Source organism: Schistocerca serialis, chromosome 3 (assembly GCF_023864345.2).
Source record: "Schistocerca serialis cubense isolate TAMUIC-IGC-003099 chromosome 3, iqSchSeri2.2, whole genome shotgun sequence".
NCBI lineage: Eukaryota > Metazoa > Arthropoda > Insecta > Orthoptera > Acrididae > Schistocerca > Schistocerca serialis.
The window spans coordinates 157714067-157731479 of NC_064640.1; positions in this window are offsets into that span (position 1 = coordinate 157714067).

Sequence of the window (17413 nt, forward strand, 5' to 3'; positions counted from 1 at the left end):
CAAACAGCATAGTGAACGCATTATTGTGGCCAAGATAGACACGAAGCCCACGCCTACTACAGTAGTACAAGTTTATATGCCAACTAGCTCTGCAGGTGATGAAGAAATTGAAGAAATGTATGATGAAATAAATCATTCAGGTACTGAAGGGAGACGAAAATTTAATAGTCATGGGTTACTGGAATTCGGTAGCAGGAAAAGGAAGAGAAGGAAACGTAGTAGGTGAATATGGATTGGGGCTAAGGAATGAAAGAGGAAGCCGCCTGGTAGAATTTTGCACAGAGCACAACTTAATCATAGCTAACACTTGGTTCAAGAATCATAAAAGAAGGTTGTATACATGGAAGAAGACTGGTGATACTGACAGGTTTCAGATAGATTATATAATGGTGAGACAGAGATTTAGGAACCAGGTTTTAAATTGTAAGACATTTCCAGGGGCAGATGTGGACTCTGGCCACAATCTATTGGTTATGAACTGTAGATTAAAACTGAAGAAACTGCAAAAAGTGGGAATTTAAGGAGATGGGCTCCTGCATAAGCTGACTAAACCAGAGCTTGTACAGAGTTTCAAGGAGAGCATAAGGAAACAATTGACAGGAATGTGGAAAGAAATACAGTAGAAGAAGAATGGGTAGCTTTGAGAGATGAAGTAGTGAAGGCACCAGAGGATCAGGTAGGTAAAAAGACGAGGGCTAGTAGAAATCCATGGGTAACAGAAGAAATATTGAATTTAATTGAGGAAAGGAGAAAATATAAAAATGCAGTAAAAGAAGCAGGCGAAAAGGAATACAAACGTCTCAAAAATGAGATCGGCAGAAAGTGCAAAATGGCTCAGCAGGCATGGATAGAGGACAAATGTAAGGATGTAGAGGTTTATCTTACTAGGGGTAAGATAGGTACTGCCAACACGAAAATTAAAGAGACCTTTGGAAAAAAGAGAACCACTTGTATGAATATCAAGAGCTCAGATGGGAACCCACTTCTAAGCAAACAAGGGAAAGCAGAAAGGTGGAAGGAGTATATAGAGGGTCTATACAAGGGTGATGTACTTGAGGACAATATTATGGAAATGGAAGAGGATGTAGATGAAGATGAAATGAGAGATACGATACTGCGTGAAGAGTTTGACAAAGCACTGAAAGACCTGAGTCGAAACAAGGCCCCGGGAGTAGACAACATTCCATTAAAACTTCTGACGGCCTTGGGAGAGCCAGTCCTGACTCTACCATCTGGTGAGCAAGATGTATGAGACAGGCGAAATACCTTCAGACTTCAAGAAGAATATAATAATTCCAATCCCAAAGAAAGCAGGTGTTGAGAGATGTGAAAGTTACCGAGCAATCAGTTTAATAAGTCACGGATGCGAAATACTAACGCGAATTCTTTACAGACGAATGGAAAAACTGGTAGAAGCCGACCTCGGGGAAGATCAGTTTGGATTCCGTAGAAATATAGGAACACGTGAGGCAATACTGACCCTACGATTTGTCTTAGAAGCTAGATTAAGGAAAGGCAAACCTATGTTTCTAGCATTTGTAGACATAGAGAAACCTTTTGACAATGTTGACTGGAACACTCTCTTTCAAATTCTGAAGGTGGCAGGGGTAAAATACAGCGAGCGAAAGGCTATTTACAATTTGTACAGAAACCAGTTATAAGAATCGAGGGACATGAAAGTTAAGCAGTGTTTGGGAAGGGAGTGAGACAGGGTTGTAGCCTCTCCCCGATGTATATTGAGCAAGCAGTGAAGGAAACAAAAGAAAAATTCGAAGTAGGTATTAAAATCCATGGAGAAGAAATAAAAACTTTGAGTTTCGCCGATGACATTGTAATTTTGTCAGCGACAGCAAAGGACTTGAAAGAGGAGTTGATCGGATTGGACAGTGTCTTGAAAGGAGGATATAAAATGAACACCAACAAAAGCAAAACGAAGATAATGGAATGTAGTCGAATTAAGTCAGGTGATGCTGAGGGAATCATACTAGGAAATCAGACACTTAAAGTAGTAAAGGAGTTTTTCTATTTGGGGAGCAAAATAACTGATGATGGTGGAAGTAGAGAGGGTATAAAATGTAGATTGGCAATGGCAAGGAAAGCGTTTCTGAAGAAGAGAAATTTGTTAACATCGAGTACAGATTTAAGTGTCAGGAAGTCGTTTCTGAAAGTATTTGTATGGAGTGTAGCCATGTATGGAAGTGAAACATGGAAGGTAACTACTTTCGACAAGAAGAGAATAGAAGCTTTCGAAATGTGGTGCTACAGAAGAATGCTGAAGATTAGATGGGTCGATCATATAACTAACGAGGAGGTATTGAATAGGATTGGGGAGAAGAGGAGTTTGTGGCACAACTTGACTAGAAGAAGGGATCTGTTGGTAGGACATGTTCTGAAGCATCAAAGGATCACCAATTTAGTATTGGAAGGCAGCGTGGAGGGTAAAAATCGTAGAGGGAGACCAAGAGGTGAATACACTAAGCAGATTCAGAAGGATGTAGGCTGCAGTAGGTAAAGGGAGATGAAGAAGCTGTACAGGATAGAGTAGCATGGAGAGCTGCATCATCTTGGCCGGCCGCGGTGGTCTCGCGGTTCTAGGCGCTCAGTCCGGAACCGCGCGACTGCTACGGTCGCAGGTTCGAATCCTGCCTCAGGCATGGATGTGTGTGATGTCCTTAGGTTAGTTAGGTTTAAGTAGTTCTAAGTTCTGGGGGACTGATGACCACAGACGTTAAGTCCCATAGTGCTCAGAGCCATTTGAACCATTTGAACCAGCTGCATCAAACCAGTCTCAGGACTGATGACCACAACAACAACAACAGCAGGACATTTTATTTAGTATTGTGATGTGGCATTTTCCTGGCAGCGCAACAGTGCCCATTTCGGCAGAATTGTTGTGTCAGTGTTTTTCAAACTCAAACGGTCCAAATGGCTCTGAGCACTATGGGACTTAACATCTTAGGTCATCAGTCCACTAGAACTTGGGACTACTAAAATCTAACTAATCTAAGGACATCATACGCATCCAAGCCCGAGGTAGGTTTGGAACCTGCTACTGTAGCTCAGTGTTTTTACCCTCCTTTGTTTGTACTACGAAAGACGTTCACAAGTCCCGTGGCTGTTTGCACAAAAAGAGAACGTCTTGCGATCTATAATCACAAACCTATGAAACTGAATAGGAATGGCAGATGAGACAGATCGATTTCTCGATATAAGAGGGTGATTCAAAAAAAATACCACAACTTTAAAAATGTGTATTTAATGAAAGAAACATAATATAACCTTGTGTTATACATCATTACAAAGAGTATTTAAAAAGGTTTTTTTTCACTCAAAAGTGAAGTTCAGAGATGTTCAGTATGGCCCCCTCCAGACACTCGAGCAATATCAACCCGATACTCCAACTCGTTCCACACTCTCTGTAACATATCAGGCGTAACAGTTTGGATAGCTGCTGTTATTTCTCGTTTCAAATCATCAATGGTGGCTGGGGGAGGTGGCCGAAACACCATATCCTTAACATACCCCCATAAGAAAAAATCGCAGGGGGTAAGATAAGGGCTTCTTGGAGGCCAGTGATGAAGTGCTCTGTCATGGGCTGCCTGGCGGCCGATCCATCGCCTCGGGTAGTTGACGTTCAGGTTTCATAACTAACCTTTTTCGTAGGACTCTCCATACAGTTGATTGTGGAATTTGCAGCTCTCTGCTAGCTCTGCGAGTCAATTTTCCTGGGCTGCGAACAAATGCTTGCTGGATGCGTGCTACATTTTCATCACTCGTTCTCGGCCGTCCAGAACTTTTCCCTTTGCACAAACACCCATTCTCTGTAAACTGCTTATACCAACGTTTAATACACCACCTATCAGGAGGTTTAACACCATACTTCGTTCGAAATGCACGCTGAACAACTGTCGTCGATTCACTTCTGCCGTACTCAATAAGACAAAAAGCTTTCTGTTGAGCGGTCGCCATCTTAGCATCAACTGACGCTGACGCCTAGTCAACAGCGCCTCAAGCGAACAAATGTACAACTAAATGAAACTTTATAGCTCCCTTAATTCGCCGACAGATAGTGCTTAGCTCTGCCTTTTGTCGTTGCAGAGTTTTAAATTCCTAAAGTTGTGGTATTCTTTTTGAATCACCCTGTATATTATGCAGTTACACAAGTGACAGGTACTGCAGATTTGCTTTGAAACGATATTACAATACCAAGCAGAAAGAATTTAAAGATTTAGTTGACAATGAAACAGCAAAAAATTACAACGCTCAATGACGGAATTAATTGTATTTTGTGTTAAATTTGGAAATACATATCACGTGATGAAATTGGTGGTATGAATAGCAAAATTTCTGAAGTCACACATATTATTCCACTGTCAATTGCAAAGGTTTTGGCTGGAATTGAACGAAGGGTATGGAGATGTGATATATTACTCCAGAGTAAGTTGATTAAGTCAAGAGGCATATCTGCAACCATTTTTCGATTTATAACCCGCTATTGTTGAATTCAGGAAAGTAAAAGGAATGCAGGAACGAAAATTAAAACACCCAGAATGGATTTCAGACCTGGCATTTTAAGAAGTTAGTCTCCCAAACATCTTGAGGACATTGCTAGTCATACATCAGTTTTCAAGCTGCTTTCGAGACCGTTTGTCGTTTCAGCTGATAGCACCCCTGTCGATGTACATGTAACTGATTCACCTGCAGGGAACTTCCAGTTTTAATATTAAATACTTTTAGGTTGAAACTGTCCTGGTTGTCTACGTTATTTTTCTCAGGTAGGTTGTCTACGTTTCCGTAATGAGATTCCAAAAGTGCTACGACATTCCGATCGACGTATCTGTATGATGGAGCGTATTTCGAGTTTGAAACTAAGTAAGTCACGATACGCGGCGATCTGGTTGTGAAAATCGGTAAAACTGTCTGCGTGTGTCCGTATGCCGACAGTTTGCACCAGATAAAAATTATATTACGTCTTCAGCGCTCCAAAAGTAACTGAATAATACTGATAATTTGTTTTGTTTGTCATCTATATTGTTATGAAATGTGAAATATAGAACCAAGTTGTGTGATGTGCGACTGTACTGTCTTTTAAATATGGCTCATTCGTAGTTCCCCCCCTCTTCCGTCTTCACGCACTCAGTTGATGGGTGACGGTTACCGTGGTAGTGGGGGAAACACTCAGCGAGGCTGAGTGCTATAGCACTCGTTTCATGGCATGACTCGTGAGCCGAATTCTTGGCGGCCCCTGTTATAGACGATAACATACAGAGTGTATTCTTTCGGACATGTCTAAAAGAACAGACTAGTTTTGATCCAACAGTCACTATGAATTAAGACGCAAATGAATTGCGAACATTGACTGTGAGTGGGCATTGTTGTCAATCAATGGGGAGAGTTGAAAGTTTGTGGCGGACTGGGATTCGAACGCAGGTATCCTGCTTTCTAAGCAGATGTTCTGACCACTTTTTTTTCTGATCTCATTTTGTTCATTACTGTTAGTTGCATTTGCTCCAGGTACACGTTTAATGACACCTGTTGAAGTTCATCGTTGATACGTTCACTCAGTTCTTTTTTTATTACAGTGAGCAGCTAACCCTCTGACCGAAGACGTTGAGCTACCGTGCCGGCATCCACTAAGCCATCCCGACGCAGTCGTGAGCGCAACCTTAGAATGCCTCCCATCAGACCCAAATCCTCACCTTACCCGCACACTGTTGCGCGGAGTGGCCGCGTGGTTAGAGGCGCCATGACACGGATTGCGCATGCCCTCCCGCCGGAGGTCCGAGTCCTCCCTAGGGCATGGATGTGTGTATTGTTCTTAGCATAAGTTACTTTCAATAGTGTGTAAGTCTAGGGACCGATGAGCTCAACAGTTTGCCGGCCGGAGTGTCCATGCGGTTCTAGGCGCTACAGTCTGGAACCGCGCGATCGCTACGGTCGCAGGTTCGAATCCTGCCTCGGACATGGATGTGTATGATGTCCTTAGGTTAGTTAGGTTTAAGTAGTTCTAAGTTCTAGAGGGCTGATGACCTAAGAAGTTAAGTCCCATATTGCTCAGAGCCATTTTTTTTTTAGCCTCAGCAGTTTCTTCCCTTAGAAAATCATCCTTTTTTTTATCCGAACTCTACGAATGTAGTCCTCTTTGCCCATTATCCTCATTACTCACTGCATTTCGCCGATTCCCGTAAGAGTTCGAGCCTGGTGTGCATCCGCACTGAAGAGATCATTGGCCGCCTTCACCTTAATTGTATATATGTGGCGCCTGTTCTTTCGGACATATGCAAAACAACAGATACCAATTTTGATCCGGCAGCCACTATGACTTAAGCCACAAATCAATTACCTACGTTGGCTGTGAGGAGGCATTGATGTAAATCAACTTTCTCCCTTGATTTACATCAATGTCCACTAGCACCCAATGTCTGTAATTCATTTGTATCTTAACATACAGTGTTAGGCGGAGGATGGACGTCTCATATTGCTGCCCTGGAATATGTGACCGGATATTTTCGATCAGTAGTGTGACTACAGAATTGTATCCAATTCTGTAATTTTGTACTGATAGAGCAAATATACAGGATGGTCAGAAACACTCTGCAAAGCTTGTAAAGTGCTGCAGGGTTGGATATGCTGAGAAATAAACGTTAAGAAAGAATTTAGATACGTTGGGCCGTTTTCGAGTTAATTATCATTGAAGTTAGTCAGTCAGGCTATTGCACTTGCAAATTCAAGCTGCTTGCCAGATATAGTTAGTGTCAGTTGTTCTCATAGCGTACATAACAGCACACAATGCTGGTCACACTTCAGTTCGGGTTCGTTCCTTACTACCGTTCCACGTCCAATTTTTGTATCATCCTCTTCTTCAGTTTTAGTAAACCAAACGAAGAACGCGTTTGGTGACACCATACCTGGTGGGCCACCAGTATTTGGATCTGCAATGGCCTGATTGGCTAACTATGGAATGATCCAGTTTGGCATGTCGAAATGGCCCTGAAATATTTTGTGCAGGAAGAATGCGTCGAAAGAAACACAACATCAGAATTTTAGCTGCTAGGACACACTGCAAGGATTTTTTAAAAAATGTTGAAAATTTGACAAATTCGTAGTTTACCAGGCGGCTGGGGAAGTCATCTCTGCCGCAGCTGTAGCAGACAGTACATGCCCAACACGGCGTGCACATGTCCTTGGTTGGCGGCACATAAGTAAGCAGATAACATGGTACAACACGATCGTAATTTGTAAAGCTAATTTCAGATAGTGTCTATGACACAAAAATTACTCAGTTACTATCCACTCGAATTTGCAACTCATTTAATATCCATGGTAATTAACAGTTGCGTTTATAGTATCTCTAAGTGTCAACAGTGAAGATAAAACTGAATTAATTTTCTTTGTGATGTCCTTGTATATGCTTGCTAATGGCAGCTGTCCTTGTGCAGATTCCAGAGTTTCATAGTGTGGAGTTCAATTAATATTTTCAACCTTACAAAGATGATCTTGGGTATTAATAACAGCTTCAGATGTATTTAACCCTTTATTACTGTATCACTGCCGGTTTCGAGGCACTACAAGCCACGTCTTCAGGTGAACATCCGTGTAGCAATAAATCCAGAGGTAAGAAGAAATATGAAGAATGTGTTATGCAATCTAAATCATTTGTTTATCCCGAAAACCTACAAGTGTGTTACTTATTAGTTAATTTCTTGGAAATTCATTAGAATGACGTCGACATTTCGTTATAAATCCTGAAAACATTAGAAGTAACAGGAAATAACTCTGACGATTTCACGAATTGTGGTTCGAATGATGATACGCTAACTAAAGTGCAGGACAAAAATGGAGTACGATCCAAGCCGAGAGGAAACACTTAAGAGTGATAGTTCTCAATGACAAAGCAAAGGCTCAAAATTTTTTAGTTAAATGAAGAAGGGAGAAACATTGTGCAAAATAGGTTCCCTTCTGTAAAATCTGAACATGAATTGTATAAATGGAAGAAGAATTTGCTTGAAGTTCGAAATGAGTACCACAATGAAACTTTCAAAAGCGTGAAATAAAAACTATTCAGAAGAGTTAGGACTGCTCGTGAGAGTCAGTGTACCTTCACTCAGGGAGATGTACGAGACTGGACACCATGCGTTCCAAGTGATACAAACATTACTGATTTCCAGGCTTCTTGGATCTGGTTAAACAGATCAGGAACCTATAAGGAAAGGAAATCGCAAAATTATGAAGTATACCTCTAGTAAACCTGCAGAGGCGATGTCATTAATAGATTATACTAAAAAGAAATGCGTAGCTGACATTTAGACGAAGCTTCTCTCTGTCCACTGAAATGTTGTGTATAAAGCCAATCAGTCAGGTTTTGTGCAAGAGCTGCATGAAAATCGTACTTTATTATTTCGAGCGAAAAACAGAAAGTCGCTTTTGCAGTCGATGAATGCGAAGATATTTTCTTATACAACAGTGGCAGTGATAAGTAATTTTGGATTACCATTCGACATTCTGTATATCCGTCTTCAGGAACATCAACTCAGTTTGGGACAACAAATTAAAAAACAAAGACTAGTTACTAGGAAAAATCATGTAATCGACGTAGCAGCAAACTCTGGAAAAACGAGAAAGAATAATTTTCATTGTTACATCAGAAACGTCTTACCATTTGCGGAATATGGTTCATTGCTTCTGTTGGACTCTTGGCCTGGACATAATGACACCTCTGTCTTTAGGCGGACAACGAAAAGAAATTCGGGTTCCACACTGAACTAATAGTGTGATTCAAACTCTCGAAAAAACATTTTCAACAGAGTAAAGAATTTTTCAGAGAATTGTCGGGCTCCATAATTTCCAATAGCTCTTTGCCATTTCAGGTTTATCAGCGGAACTGTACTGTAAAACAGTCTTTTCTGCATTGTCAGTTTGTGTCACCACATTCTACGAATCTGATCAAGTATTCCTAGTACGCAGCGCAATATGTAGAACAACGCGATGACCATTTCTTACTCAGTTACAGTTATGTGTAAATAAAACTAGTAATGACTGCGAAGTTCTTGAATGTATTAATTTTCCGCGTATCAGGGTTGCCTGGTGTAGGGAAAATGTTTGTTTCCGTCATACAATAGACACTTCGCATTTTTGTAACTACTACAGGGAATAAAAACGTAAAGTATAAACTTAAAACTTACATGTGTGCTCTTTGGACTTTGTGCTACGGGCGCTACGTTCACTTGCCAGAGCTGCGTCTGCTTATTCGCCTGATTCACGCACTAGGCAGGAAGGGCTGTACAACCCGCTGTTACAAGCGGTTCTTCGAGTGCCAAAAAGAGCAACTTCAACATTTTTTATAAAAATATTTACAGTGCGCCTTTGGAGCTAAAATTTTGACAGCGCATTTGTTTCTGTGTACTCTTCATGCGTGAATAATTTCAGGGCAGGTTCGACATGTCAGATGGGACCATTTCCTTGTAAGTTCAATGCTAATTAACTCGGAAACACAAACGGAATTTTTTTCTTAACAACAATTTATGAGCACAGCTACCCTCGAACACCCCTCAAAGTTATTCAGACTGATTCTGATCTCCCTTATATACTGCCATAGTTATCTAGGTTAGATAATAAAAAATAAAAATAAAACTTTATTGGACATTGGCACACTTTATAAACATATTAAATTTACAGCTACCTTCATGATCTAGTCTAAAAACAAGAATCTTAGCAATAATTTCTATCATTGCTGTAGAAGTAATCCAGCACTGTGGCACCCTGTACATGGGTACAGCCAATCAAATCATTAGCTGACATGCTGCACATGTATGCCCCATCTAGTTCACACCCTAGCTCATTTTCAGCATGTCACATACTAGTTATGCATACTCTCATGTTTTAATGTACACCGAGGTGACAAAGGTCATGGGATAGCGCTATGCACATATACAGATGCTGGTAGTATCACGTACACAAGGTATAAAAAGGCAGTGCACTGGTGCAACTGTCATCAGTACTCAGAGATTCATATGGAAAGGTCGCCGACGTGATTATGGCAACACGACGATAATAAACAGGCTTTGAACGCGGAATAGTAGTTGGTGCTAGACACATGGCACACTGCATGTCAGAATTGTTAGAAAATTCAGTATTCTGAGATCCAAAGTGTGAAGAGTGTGCCGAGAATACCAAATTTCGGGCATTGCCTCTCACCACGGACAACGCCTTCACATAAAGACCTAGAGCAGCGGTGTTTGTGTAGAGTTGTCAGTGCTAACAGCCAGGCAACCCTGTATGAAATAATCGCAGAAATCAGTGTGGGACACACGACGAACGTATCCGTTAGGTCAGTGCGGTGAAATGTGGCGTTAATGGTCTATGGCAACAACGACCGAAGCGAGAGTTTTTACTAACAGCACGACATAGCCTGCAGTGTCTCTCCTGGGCTCGTGACCATATCAGTTGGACCCTAAACGATTGGAAAACCGTGGTCTGGTCAGATGAGTCCCGATTTTAGTTGATGGTATTTTTGAGTGTGGTGCAGGCCCCCTGAAGCTATGAATGCAGGTTGCCAAGAAGGAACTGTGCAAGCTAGCGGTGGCTCCATAATGGTGTGGGTTGTGTTTACATGGAATGGACTGGTTCCTCTGGTCCAATTTAACCTATCATTGACTAGAAATTGTTCATGTTCGGCAACTTGGAAACCATTTGCAGCCATTCATGGACTTTATGTTCCCAAACAACGATGTAATTTTTATGGATGATAAAACACCATGTTACCGGTTAATTCTAGGGAATGATCTGCCCACCCAGTTCGCCCGATATGAATCCCATCGAACATTAATGGGACATAATCGAGACGTCAGCTAGCGCACCAAATCCTGCACCAGCAACACTTTCGTAATTGCGGCCGCCTATAAAAGGCAGCATGCCTCATTATTTCCGCCGGGAATTTCCGACGACTTGTTTTTCTGCAGTGGCTTTCAAACTTCTTGTTAAGTCCATGCCATGTCGAGTTGCTGCACTGCGCCGTTCGAAAGGAGGTCCGTTACGATGTTAATAGGTACCCCATGCGTTTTGTCACCTCATCGTATAACCCAAAATCTTTCCTCCAGTAAATAAAATTTAATAATCTTGCACATAACGTAACAGTTTTTATAATCAAGAAATTCATGAATATCCTGTTATATTATAGCACAAAAGTCTGAAATTTGTGCGAGAAATCCTATCTGCTAGTTGACGATGGCCCAGGCCAGGCCTGAAACTAGTTATGGTGAAATAAATCATTCATTCAAAACGGGCTGGGAAGAGTTTTTCCTTCAGTTGCAATATATTGTTTCTGAAGTGATGTATCATTCTGCTGGACAACTTAGTCCATGAATCGTTGCTCAGTCTGCTCACTGTATGGCAATAAATGTGATGGAGCAAAGTATGAGAGTTCTTGTTACTGTAACCGCAATTAACTTTATATTTTTAGTAACTCTTTTTACTTCTAAAACCTGAGCTAGATTTTAATTTTATGCTATAATATCACATTCTAATACAGCAATATTTATATGACGTATCATATCTCGTCTTTTGATGAAGGATACACAAATGCAGACATTTAGGCTGTTCATGGTGAATATAACATTTCTCACTAGCGTGTTTTCAAACTGTCATCCGTCTTTAATGACCTCGTTGTCGACGGGACGTTAAACGCTAATCTTCCTTCCTTTCTCCAGACTACATATTGTCTCAGTTTTCACACGGTGCTACACTGATGCTGTAATATTTTCAATTATGGTCTCTTTCCCGAATGAATTTGCCCAGGGACGTGACGCGACGGTGTCCGACAGCCTTGTTACTTTCTACAAAAAGAAAATCGAGCACTCAACCTTGTATAAATGGATGCTTCAGAAGCTCCATGGACAACAAATTAAACCTCGTCTTTAAAAAATGCCAATCGAACACTGCAGTGGAGTCCGTCATCGACATTTAACCAATTACTAGGACTTCTTGAGGATAAATGGCATTTGTGTGCATGCAGAAACTGTGGACAGTCGGCTCCATGAAGTCCGGATTATAGTCACTGAAGCCGACGCACGTTTGTGTGAACAGAACATCATCATCGTGTGAAGAGGATATCATTGATTATCTAGTATCATAATTGGAGGTTAAATGGTGTAATATCACGCTTGGGAATTAAACACTGATACTGCCAAAGGAACATACAGGACGACAAAGCGTTCGATGCCGTTAACAACACAATGGAAAGTACCAAAATCTTTAACAGATGCATGCATTTGGAGGTTGCGGTGTCTTGTTTTATGCTAAGACGCTTTTGACAACAATTCGAGAGATTTTAACTGACCAGCGGTATACCAACTGCTTTCTTCGATTATTTGTACAAAAGTTGCAGGTGGAATGTGGCGATGTATTCAATTTCATCAATGACCAATCTCACCCTCATAGTGATGCGTCAGTCAGCAGCTTCACGACTGATGTGGGCGTGAACCGTGTGAACTGACTAGCTTCTTCACCGGACATGAACTGCACGTGAGACAGATTGAAGTCGACTGATTTTGATTTTTCACAATTTACATAAGCACTGGCAGGCCGTATTAGAGTTGTCCAGCGTCTCTAATGAGCTCGTTGTCACCGGGACTTCACTTTCAGAGTTGTCAAACTGTAGCGGGGGTCCATGACTAGTCTCCCAATATTCCAAACTTTTCAAGGTGTTTGCTTATAAGTACTCATAAATAAATAAGCTATAATGAGCTGCCAGGCAGCATGACTGAATTGAAAACCAACTGAATGACATCAAGAGTACACAATAGGAACATGTTTCTATATGGACGCTTTTTCATCAAGTTGACCTCAAGTCTGTCACAGTCTATCAGAGACTTGCATAAAGACAGAAGAGACCGTAAATGCACTGAGGCCAAGTGAGGATGTGAAAAACTTCACAAAAAACGAGACTTAATTATGAATTTTACTGTTTGTTACGTTGAAAATTAGAATAAATAAACCTTAATTATTCCACTGAATCTGCGATATTCCATGTTTTGGTTTTCCAAACTTTTTTTTTTAATTTTCCAAATATTCTTTCAGCTTTATGTGATATTTTATGGTATGTGACACGTCATATTTCACTGCAACATTTTATATAGTAGTGACATTGTGGAGACGAACGTTTACGTTTAGAGTAGTCGCTATTTGATACTATAAAGTTTTACCAAACACTAGATTTGAACCGGCCGGAGTGGCCGTGCGGTTCTAGGCCCTGCAGTCTGGAGCCGAGCGACCGCTACGGTCGCAGGTTCGAATCCTGCCTCGGGCATGGATGTGTGTGATGTCCTTAGGTTAGTTAGGTTTAATTAGTTCTAAGTTCTCGGCGACTGACGACCTCAGAAGTTAAGTCGCATAGTGCTCAGAGCCATTTGAACTAGATTTGAATCCACACTTATTTGGGCATTAGGCGGTTCTTCAGGCTAAAAATACTGGCTGATGGGTCTGAGCAGTGTGCTGTTCTGTTAAATTAGCTATGGAGTACTCCGGAAGAAGGGTCATGAGAAGGTGGGAGTTACCTTGTTTCTCAAGAATGGAATCAAAATGCCAGCTACAGAGGGTCACATGCCTTCACTCTATTATACAGATCGAAGAGGGGCAGTCTGGTGATCCCGAACTGAATGCTTTCTCCTCTTCTTCCCTTGACGGTTGGATATTGATAATGAATATGCTTTTCACGACCATGATTCAAAATAAATATTTCCATATCAACCACCATCCTACTTGTGTTCATTAGTAGTGTCAGTTACAGAGGCAGTTTCTATAGTCCATTTTCCCAAATTTGTAGGTGATCGGCATGCTAACCTGAGAGACCTTCCCAAAGGAATTTTCGACAGCTGCTCTATCTGTGAAACATATGTTCCAAAATAATTATCGAGGTGTCTAATTTATAAATGCTGTTCTTGGATCAGGTTGCTTCATCTAGTCGTTAAGTGGTACAGCATTTCTCTTGACCAATGATAAATTGCTTAACTCTTGACTTTTTCGCACAGCAGGATGCAGCAAGTCCAAGCATATATTGTTCCACCAGTTTTCAGCAAATATTGCAAAGCACTTAAGGTAAGGACCTATACCCGATTATGATAAGTTATCAGTTTCTATGTTTTTGTCCATTAATCACAATGAAAAAAAGAATCTTAAGATGACAGTACTCTGCGAAATGAAACATGACAATGACGTGACTTTGTCACCAAGGAGGTGTAATAATAGCAGTTTTAAGGAAGCATAGAAACACAGCAATCAGTCACGATCCCAGTGCTCTTTTATTATTATTGGATGTCCAGATTTCAGTAATAAATAACTATCTTCAGTGCTAAAACAGCCGCGCGCAGTGGCCGCGTGGTTAGAGGCACCATGTCACTGACTACGCAGCCCCTCCCGTTGGAGGTTCGAGTCTTACCTCGGACATGGCTGTGTGTTTTGTTCTTAGCATAAGTTAGTTTAAGTAGCGTATAAGTCTAGGGACCGATGACCTCACCAGTTTGGTCGCCTAGGAATTCACATACATTTGAACATAGTTTTTTTTTTTTTTTTTTTTTTTTTTTTTTTGCTGACACACAAGGAAATTACAGAATGAGAACTGATTTACATAAAGAGTTAATTAGAACACCACATTATCCAGTAGCAATGATCCATTCTAATCAACATATCACACGTACTGCAATTGGAGCTACGCCTTACGTCACGTAAGAAATTGACTTCAGTAGAGGACATTTGTATGTTTTTATTAAATGTACATGGTTAAATTAGTCTTGTCACGTTGATCTTCAGTATTTTACAATGATATTAACAGAACTTTATAAAAACGATTTGCATGAACTTTTTTACGTTTCTTTTATACTAATTATTTAGTGGATCACTTAACCGCAATGATACGAGCGACTACGCTACGTTTTGGCATTTGACGAATTTCAAATTGATGTGGATCTATATTTTATCAAGATGATTTTTAAAAGATGTTTAATTTTTTATTCCTAATACGTTGTAACAGTTCAAAAAAAAAAAGCTCTGAGCACTATGGGACTCAACTGCTGAGGTCATTAGTCCCCTAGAACTTAGAACTAGTTAAACCTAACTAACCTAAGGACATCACAAACATCCATGCCCGAGGCAGGATTCGAACCTGCGACCGTAGCTGTCTTGCGGGTCCAGACTGCAGCGCCTTTAACCGCACGGCCACTTCGGCCGGCCGTTGTAACAGTACTGTATCCGACAGCTATAGGAACCTACTAATATCTCTTGCATAAGATTAGGTGAAGCGCTTCACCCCTAATGCAGGAACAAACACATCGCAAATCGGCATTTACTGATGTATTTTAAACGTGATATGGAAATATACTTGGCCGGCAGAAGTGGCCGTGCGGTTAAAGGCGCTGCAGTCTGGAACCGCAAGACCGCTACGGTCGCAGGTTCGAATCCTGCCTCGGGCATGGATGTTTGTGATGTCCTTAGGTTAGTTAGGTTTAACTAGTTCTAAGTTCTTGGGGACTAATGACCTCAGCAGTTGAGTCCCATAGTGCTCAGAACCACTTTTTTTGGAAATATACTTGCTATTTTCGTTTATCAAATGGTTCATGAACCATGGACCTTGCCGTTGGTGGGGAGGCTTGCGTGCCTCAGCGATACAGATGGCCGTACCGTAGGTGCAACCACAACGGAGGGGTATCTGTTGAGAGGCCAGACAAACATGTGGTTCCTGAAGAGGGGCAGCAGCCTTTTCAGTAGTTGCAGGGGTAACAGTCTGGATGATTGACTGATCTGGCCTTGTAACATTAACCAAAACGGCCTTGCTGTGCTGGTACTGCGAACGGCTGAAAGCAAGGGGAAACTACAGCCGTAATTTTTCCCGAGGACATGCAGCTTTACTGTATGATTAAATGATGATGGCGTCCTCTTGGGTAAAATATTCCGGAGGTAAAATAGTCCCCCATTCGGATCTCCGGGCGGCGACTACTCAAGAGGACGTCGTTATCAGGAGAAAGAAAACTGGCGTTTTACGGATCGGAGCGTGGAATGTCAGATCCCTTAATCGGGCAGGTAGGTTAGAAAATTTAAAAAGGGAAATGGATAAGTTAAAGTTAGATATAGTGGGAATTAGTGAAGTTGGGTGGCAGGAGGAACAAGACATTTGGTCAGGTGATTACAGGGTTATAAATACAAAATCAAATAGCGGTAATGCAGGAGTAGGTTTAATAATGAATAAAAAAATAGGAGTGCGGGTTAGCTACTACAAACAGCATAGTGAACGCATTACTGTGGCCAAGATAGACACAAAGCCCATGCCTACTACAGTAGTACAAGTTTATATGCCAACTAGCTCTGCAGATGATGAAGAAATAGATGAAATGTATGACGAGATAAAAGAAATTATTCAGGTAGTGAAGGGAGACGAAAATTTAATAGTCATGGGTGACTGGAATTCGTCAGTAGGAAAAGGGAGAGAAGGAAACATAGTAGGTGAATATGGGTTGGGGGGAAGAAATGAAAAAGGAAGCCGCCTTGTAGAATTTTGCACAGAGCATAACTTAATCATAGCTAACACTTGGTTCAAGAATCATAAAAGAAAGTTGTATACCTGGAAGAATCCTGGAGATACTGACAGGTTTCAGATAGATTATATAATGGTAAGACAGAGATTTAGGAACCAGGTTTTAAATTGTAAGACATTTCCAGGGGCAGATGTGGATTCTGACCACAATCTATTGGTTATGAACTGCAGATTGAAACTGAAGAAACTGCAAAAAGGTGGGAATCTAAGGAGATGGGACCTGGATAAACTGAAAGAACCAGAGGTTGTAGAGAGTTTCAGGGAGAGCATAAGGGAACAATTGACAGGAATGGGGGAAACAAATACAGTAGAAGAAGAATGGGTAGCTCTGAGAGATGAAGTAGTGAAGGCAGCAGACGATCAAGTAGGTAAAAAGGCGAGGACTAATAGAAATCCTTGGGTAACAGAAGAAATATTGAATTTAATTGATGAAAGGAGAAAATGTAAAAATGCCGTAAATGAAGCAGGCAAAAAGGAATACAAACGTCTCAAAAATGGGATCGATAGGAAGTGCAAAATGGCTAAGCAGGGATGGCTAGAGGACAAATGTAAGGATGTAGAGGCTTGTCTCACTAGGGGTAAGATAGATACTGCCTACAGGAAAATTAAAGAGACCTTTGGAGAGAAGAGAACCACTTGTATGTATATCAAGAGCTCAGATGGAAACCCAGTTCTAAGCAAAGAAGGGAAGGCAGAAAGGTGGAAGGAGTATATAGAGGGTTTATACAAGGGCGATGTACTTGTGGACAATATTATGGAAATGGAAGAGGATGTAGATGAAGACGAAATGGGAGATAAGATACTGCGTGAAGAGTTTGACAGAGCACTGAAAGA